The sequence below is a fragment of the Petromyzon marinus genome, chromosome 5 (genome assembly GCF_048934315.1).
Source record: "Petromyzon marinus isolate PM22_M1 ecotype Great Lakes invasive population chromosome 5, UKy_Petmar_22M1.pri1.0, whole genome shotgun sequence".
NCBI lineage: Eukaryota > Metazoa > Chordata > Hyperoartia > Petromyzontiformes > Petromyzontidae > Petromyzon > Petromyzon marinus.
Window position 1 is genome coordinate 18,359,937 of NC_133671.1, and position 6,377 is coordinate 18,366,313.

Here is a 6,377-nt window from a genome sequence, read left to right on the forward strand (position 1 = left end):
GATCTCTTTTGTCTGCTTGTGTACACGATTGTTGGTGTGTGGTCATGTGGAGTTTTGTAGCCAAGTGGAATTGTCAGAGGGAAGCCCTACGCAGCCCTTGCATAATTTTCCCCACAATTGGCTTCATTAATAACCACCCAGGGTGCCGAATGCTACCAATGAAACAATTTTCGAGCATTTTTTGTTTCTCATGATCACAACAATGCATCGGCGTAGCGAGGGGTCATCACGATGGCGCTTGTGCAATGTACGCGTGCGTCACGTGAAGAAAGGGGGTCAATTAAAGAAAGGGTGTGGGGGCATTGTTAATGCAACGACAAGAGAATGTCATTTTGGGAAAGAAAACAATCCGCGGGTGGAAATCAAACGTCTTTGGAATACGAAAATAAATAATAAGTGTGCGTGTGTGAAACGAACAGCGCGTAAGTACGTAATTGCTGGATACTTCCCATGATGTTGGACACTGGTAGTATTTGCCACCCTAGGTGATAGCAACCACCTTAAATTTCGATTTAAAGCTTTCGTGACTGCAATGATTCATCTTCTTTGGTTCTTTCGGTAAAGTCACGTAGAATGAGAATAAAATAATAAATTGATAAAATAAAATAACACAATAATATTCTCACGACGTTTCGGCCACAACACAAGCGGCCTTCATCAGGTGAAGGGGGCGAGACTGTCTGGTAGGACAGCGCTGGAGTGAGAGAGCCACGTTCAGATCACGGCTTTTAAGCTGTGTGAGAGGAACAAAGAGCCTTAGAGTCGCCTCTACGGGGAGGGATTCCACACATCCTTAAGATCATTCAACAGACTTCGGGATAAGAAGGCTCAACTAATCGAGTCTCTCACCTTTCTGAAGAGATGCCGCGACTCTAAGGCTCTTTGTTCCTCTCACACAGCTTAAAAGCCGTGATCTGAACGTGGCTCTCTCACTCCAGCGCTGTCCTACCAGACAGTCTCGCCCCCTTCACCTGATGAAGGCCGCTTGTGTTGTGGCCGAAACGTCGTGAGAATATTATTGTGTTATTTTATTTTATCAATTTATTATTTTATTCTCATTCTACGTGACTTTACCGAAAGAACCAAAGAAGAGCAACCACCTTCCTTACCAACTTGGCTCATGGGCTTATTCAAGCAGTAAAGCTCTGCAGATTATATTAAAGCCAGTCTCAAAGTTGGTGATGTCCTACACTTTTGTTCGCTCGCTCTCTCTCTCTCGCTCTTCACTTGACAGATCTATTTTCTGGCTCCCAATATTTTGTGATATTTATTTGAAGCTTGGAATTAAATCAAAACGCTCTTCGGTCGGGAGCCGGTAGCCAAATTTGCTGAGCCACTTCACACTTGGCGGTGTTTTTTTGTGACATTTTTCATTACGGATTGTGTTGTGTCGGAAGAAGCTCCACTCACGCGCTGTTGTGCAAGGGCAGATCCCCTTCTCTGCCAGTAACCCGCGCTACGCTACGTAGTGACCAATTCCATGTCACTACACGAGCAACATAGCAACCTGGAATATTTTTACAGCGAAATTTTTAGAAATACTGGAATAGAGAAGATATATTTGTTCCCTATTCGATACGATAATTGTTACTGCGGGTTATAATTATTCAAAGCGATTAAATTTCTTACTCAGTGACGTTATCGCCTAATGTGTTGTTATTAACTTGCAACATTATAGGGGGAATTAAAGATGATAAAAATTTGTGGGGTTTGTTTTTTCTTGTTTTTTTTTAACAGAGGGAAGTAAGATTTTCACATTTCAGCCAACTGGTCTTCGGGAAATACTGGCGTTTACAGAGCGTCTTGAATCGTGTCGCAGGGTGGGATTTTGTGGGTTGGTGATGTCATATGATTTGACTCATCTCGCCGCGACTCAGTGAATCGCCATCGTCTGGACATATTTGAATGCATTTCAGGATCGTCTGACCGAATGGTAATTGAGTTTCCCTAATCGTGTAAAGAGCCGTTTTGGGGTAGAGGGTGAACATTTGACCCAATGTGACTGTTACGATCCTACGTTACCCTGGGCAATGGACAACGCTGCACCTGAAAGAAAAAAAAACAACGTCTGCTCTCAATACGTTTGTACGTTGAACGTCTTTCGCACCGCACGTAGCCAACCGTGCTAATCGGAGGTGCGGGGGAAGGGCAACAGACTGAAACACAAAAAAGCGGTTCTACATTATAATATCATTCACGTGTAAAATCAGATGTTCCTCTACTGGACGTAACGTTTCAGTTAGAACTCTTCCTGGCTGGGATTCGAATGTAATGTTCGACTACAACAACAACAATAAAAACCCTATTACAAGCTGAACATGTTTGTGCACAGTTCCCTGGTCAACTTGTAAACAAGTGACGGGCTAATGCAATGTCTGGATGAAGATGTTATACATTAACCAAAATAAACGTGTGGTAGCGCTCGCTCCCTGACCAGACTTGTTTCGTGGTGTTGTGTTGATTAAAACAAAACACGTGGGCAGCAGTGATGTATTGGCGAATACACCGCGCTATGAACCCAGTAGCCTCAGTTGAAGGTACAGGGCCATCACTGGCAAGTTGATATCTGAAACTGGTCACGGGATCCCGTTCACCAACGTGCACTGACCAGCGCGGTGAAGTATGGCCAAACAACCCCGATGACAGATACAGCCTGGATAGGTCTTCATGATTATTAACGTTGTGATCTTAAAACTATATAAATGAACATACATCCAACCCCGTGCATGACAATTGAGCTGTGTTATTTACAGCCCTTTGCCATTCCACCGCTGGACGATTGCCTCCTGAAGCAAGTGTCAGTTGTGAGCATTGCTTGACCATACTTCACCACATTGGAGGTGAAGTAGCCAGGCAGTGGGAGGGCTGGTAGATCACAGCATGATGTGAAACTCGCTTCTCTTGGGTATCAAGGTGCCAATAGCTTAACTTTCCAGGAGCCACGGCGGCGAGATGTTAACTACCCCGCCTGGTGTACAGGAGGTCGCGGCGTTCGATTCCGACCCTGCCAGTGCATGTTGTATATTTGGAGTTTGCATGTTCTCCCCGTGGTCGCGTGGATTATTTTTTCTCCACATTTAGAAACGTGCGTTTAGAGTATATGCCTGCTATAAATTTCCACACGATAAGCCACGTCGTTGAGCTATTATTTGTGGCCAGGTCGCGTCTGAAAAATAGATATATAGCTCTGTGGGGCTTGCCTGGGTAAGCTATCATTTGTGGCCAGGTTGTGTCTGAAAAATAAAAAAACAACACTTTTTTCAAATTTTCTTGCTGTGGTTTTCACACCTGATGATGATTGCTTGTGTTGCAGTCGAAACATCGTGAGAATTGTATTGCTTTATATTTTTATTATTTTATTGTTTCCCTTCTACGTGACTTGACCGAAAGAACCAAGAATATAGATACATTATCCTTATGGCGGTACCCCGGGGTACCAAATATTACAAACTGGCCGAGGCAATTAAATATTTTATTTCTAGGACACTATTTTTGTCCAGCGGTGTTACTTAAATCCGACATCGGTGGTGCGACTCCGCGATGTCGAATCCCAGCGAGGACGATTGCGCCGAAACCCTGAACGCTCGTACGCACCGTGGTGGTGCAACGTGGACAGCTCGTCAAGATGAGTCCATTGCCACATCGCTGACCATCAACAGACTAATAATGACTGCATGACGGACATTATGCGAGAGCCGGGGTGCTATGCTGCCACGGGGTACCGCCGTCAGGTTCATGCAGCTCAATGGCCCTTACCTGTTGATAATTTAGAATGCAGTGCAGCAAAAGCTGACCCCACTTGTTCCGTCTATGTGGAGCGGCGTTGCCGTCCTCGCACGCGTGGGTTACATCTCCGGGTGTCCGTCTTTCCTCCCAAGCGTAAACACTCATGTGTAGGCAACCGTAGAGTTTGGCCGACCGTAGGCCCTGGCTCTACAACTGGCTCGCTGCCTCCTTGCCCGCTCGTCCGTGGCTCCTCGCGCCTCCGAATCACCTGAGCTCTGTGAGAGTCGAAATTGTAATTATCGTGGTGATCATCGCGGTCAGTGCAGGTCAATGAAAAAGGGGGGGGGCTGGGGTGGGAGACAGATGCCACGGCAAATTCACGCATCGCTCACCGCTCACGTTGTCCATGGCTGGGGAATCAAACGTCAGGTTTGTTGGGCTCCCAGCGCAGTGCGCAAACCGCTGCATCACCGCCCCCCACAATTGAACTCAAAAGGCCAAACGAACCGCACGCGGTAATTAATACGCGAGCGGCACGCCTCTTGACTTTGCGTGCAAAAGTAAAAGAGGGGGGGGGGCGGGAAATGTGTGAACTCGCGCGGGCTGCTAGCTCCCTTTTGACGGATTAAGGCGGACGTTTTAATTAAGCGGAGCGGTTGCCGTGAGAGGGGAGGGGGGAGGGAAAGCAGGGCCCCCTTCGTCGCTGACACGTCTTCGACGAGATGGAAATAATAGTCGAGGCGCCAATTACTTACATTGAGAATAAATACAAGAACAAAAAACCTCGCCTGCGAAATAATGCACGCTCGTGTCGCGCTAGAGGTGGCCTGTCTGTGAACCCACGCCCAGTTTCAAGGCGTGTTAAAAAAATAAGAATAGGTTTTAGCCTTTCTGGCAATAAAACAGTTGTGTTGAGATGTTCAAAGACCGAATAGAAACATTTTGCAAGGAATCAAGTACTGCATTAACCACGCACGGCACTTGCAGTGATCATGCAAACAGACATGGCTCTGATAATATTTGCATTGTCTTTGAAACTGATTGGCCTACACCAGAGAGATAGCTTTATTTAGGTCCTCGTCTCACCACCAGTGTCAGAGCAGAGAACAACGCCAAAAGGCGAACGGTACAAGGACAATGCACTATCAGAGCAATTCGGGCTCGGGGTGAGCAACTACATCTAATCTTTTTGCCAGTATCAAAGTATGACAAGATAAGAATAGTTTTTTTGTGTGTTTTGTTTGCATGTTCACCACAAGTACCGTGTGTGATTAATGCAGCACTTGATTCCTTGCAAAAGGTTTTATATTTGGTGTTTGAACAGCGTAACACCTCCTGCTTGATTGCCAGAAAGGCTAAAACCTATTTGTATTTTTTTCATACTTTGATACCGGGCAAAAAAAGTTCCCATTCAGTTTCAAGGTGTGTGTGTGTGGTGATTTTTTTTTGCATGGATGTCTTAAGCGACGCGCTCAGTGCAGCCGATGCTCAATGCAGAGGTGCCAATCGCAAGCATGCACGTGTGACGGGCTCGCCTCGATGTCACCTCGAATCGGAGCTTGTGTTTTTGGGGTGATTTTTTGATGGAAAGACGATGTTCTATACACATTGCAAGGTTTTTCCGTGGCTGTGCTGGACAGCTCTCTTGGGTTCGTTTGCGAATTTGCGCTGACATTTCAGTGCCTGAATTTGACGCCCAGAACGTGGAGCGAAACGTCAGACGTTGTGCTGAAGAACACGCCACGCAACCAGACAATGCATCGGTGAGATATAGAATATTCCGTGTTTTGATGATGATGATGATAATAATAATAATAAGTATTGTTTATTTATCCAGGAAATAATAGCAAAGTCGCAAGACACTTTATTAGGAGAGTCCTTACACATTGAGATGTTGGCCAATGCCATTAATGAGTGTTTGGCTCCATGTGGGACAACCCCCATCATGCATGTGAGGGGATAACAGGCAAAGCGTAAAGATCTGAACGGATATATTCAAGAACCCGTTGCTGTACTCGCAGCCCAAGCTAGCAACACCTGATGTTCTCAGTCTTGCGTATCGGTACTAACCAGGCTCGATCCTCTGGGTGATTTACCATTAATGACGAATGTACAATACTATTCTGAATATTTTGTTAAGATTTTTTTTTATCACCCTGTAAAAGCCATACAAATCGAGTTGCCACGTGGGCGAATGTGCCTAATGATTTTGGCTTTTCAGCAAAACGGGCATTTTGAAAATCGAGTAAAATATTTATAATTGTGTACGGTTTTGTTAGCATTAACCACGACGCGAGCTCCAGTTATCCTCGCAGCGAATTTTGGCGAACCATCGACCAAAGACGATCACTACATCGCGCACTTTCAGATGCGCTTCTTCAGCCGTCTGGAACGCTCTTCCTTCCTATATTAAGAAGCCACTGGAGCTATGCACTTTTAAATAATCTTGATTGAAAACTAATTTCTTTAGAACTGCTTGTTGTGTATAGCTTGTTGTCTTTCTCCCGCACCTACGATTCGCACGCCTGGCTACGAAAGAAGAAGTTCAAACATGCATACATAAACTTCAAATCCAGAATTCATAAATTAATCGGAAATTGTAAAAAAAAATGCATTGCTCGGATTAACATTATACTCATCAACTAAACTTG

General features: G+C 45.2%; 1 long non-coding RNA gene across 1 annotated transcript; it reads right to left on the reverse strand.

Moving 5' to 3' along the window:
* Window positions 1-325: 325 nt before the first annotated feature.
* On the reverse strand, window positions 326-1,232 carry LOC142918463 (uncharacterized). Its single transcript, XR_012937641.1, has 2 exons — window positions 1,101-1,232; window positions 326-499 (listed from the first exon to the last, which is right to left on the reverse strand). It is a non-coding gene; the product is annotated as an uncharacterized LOC142918463 (long non-coding RNA).
* Window positions 1,233-6,377: the final 5,145 nt, after the last annotated feature.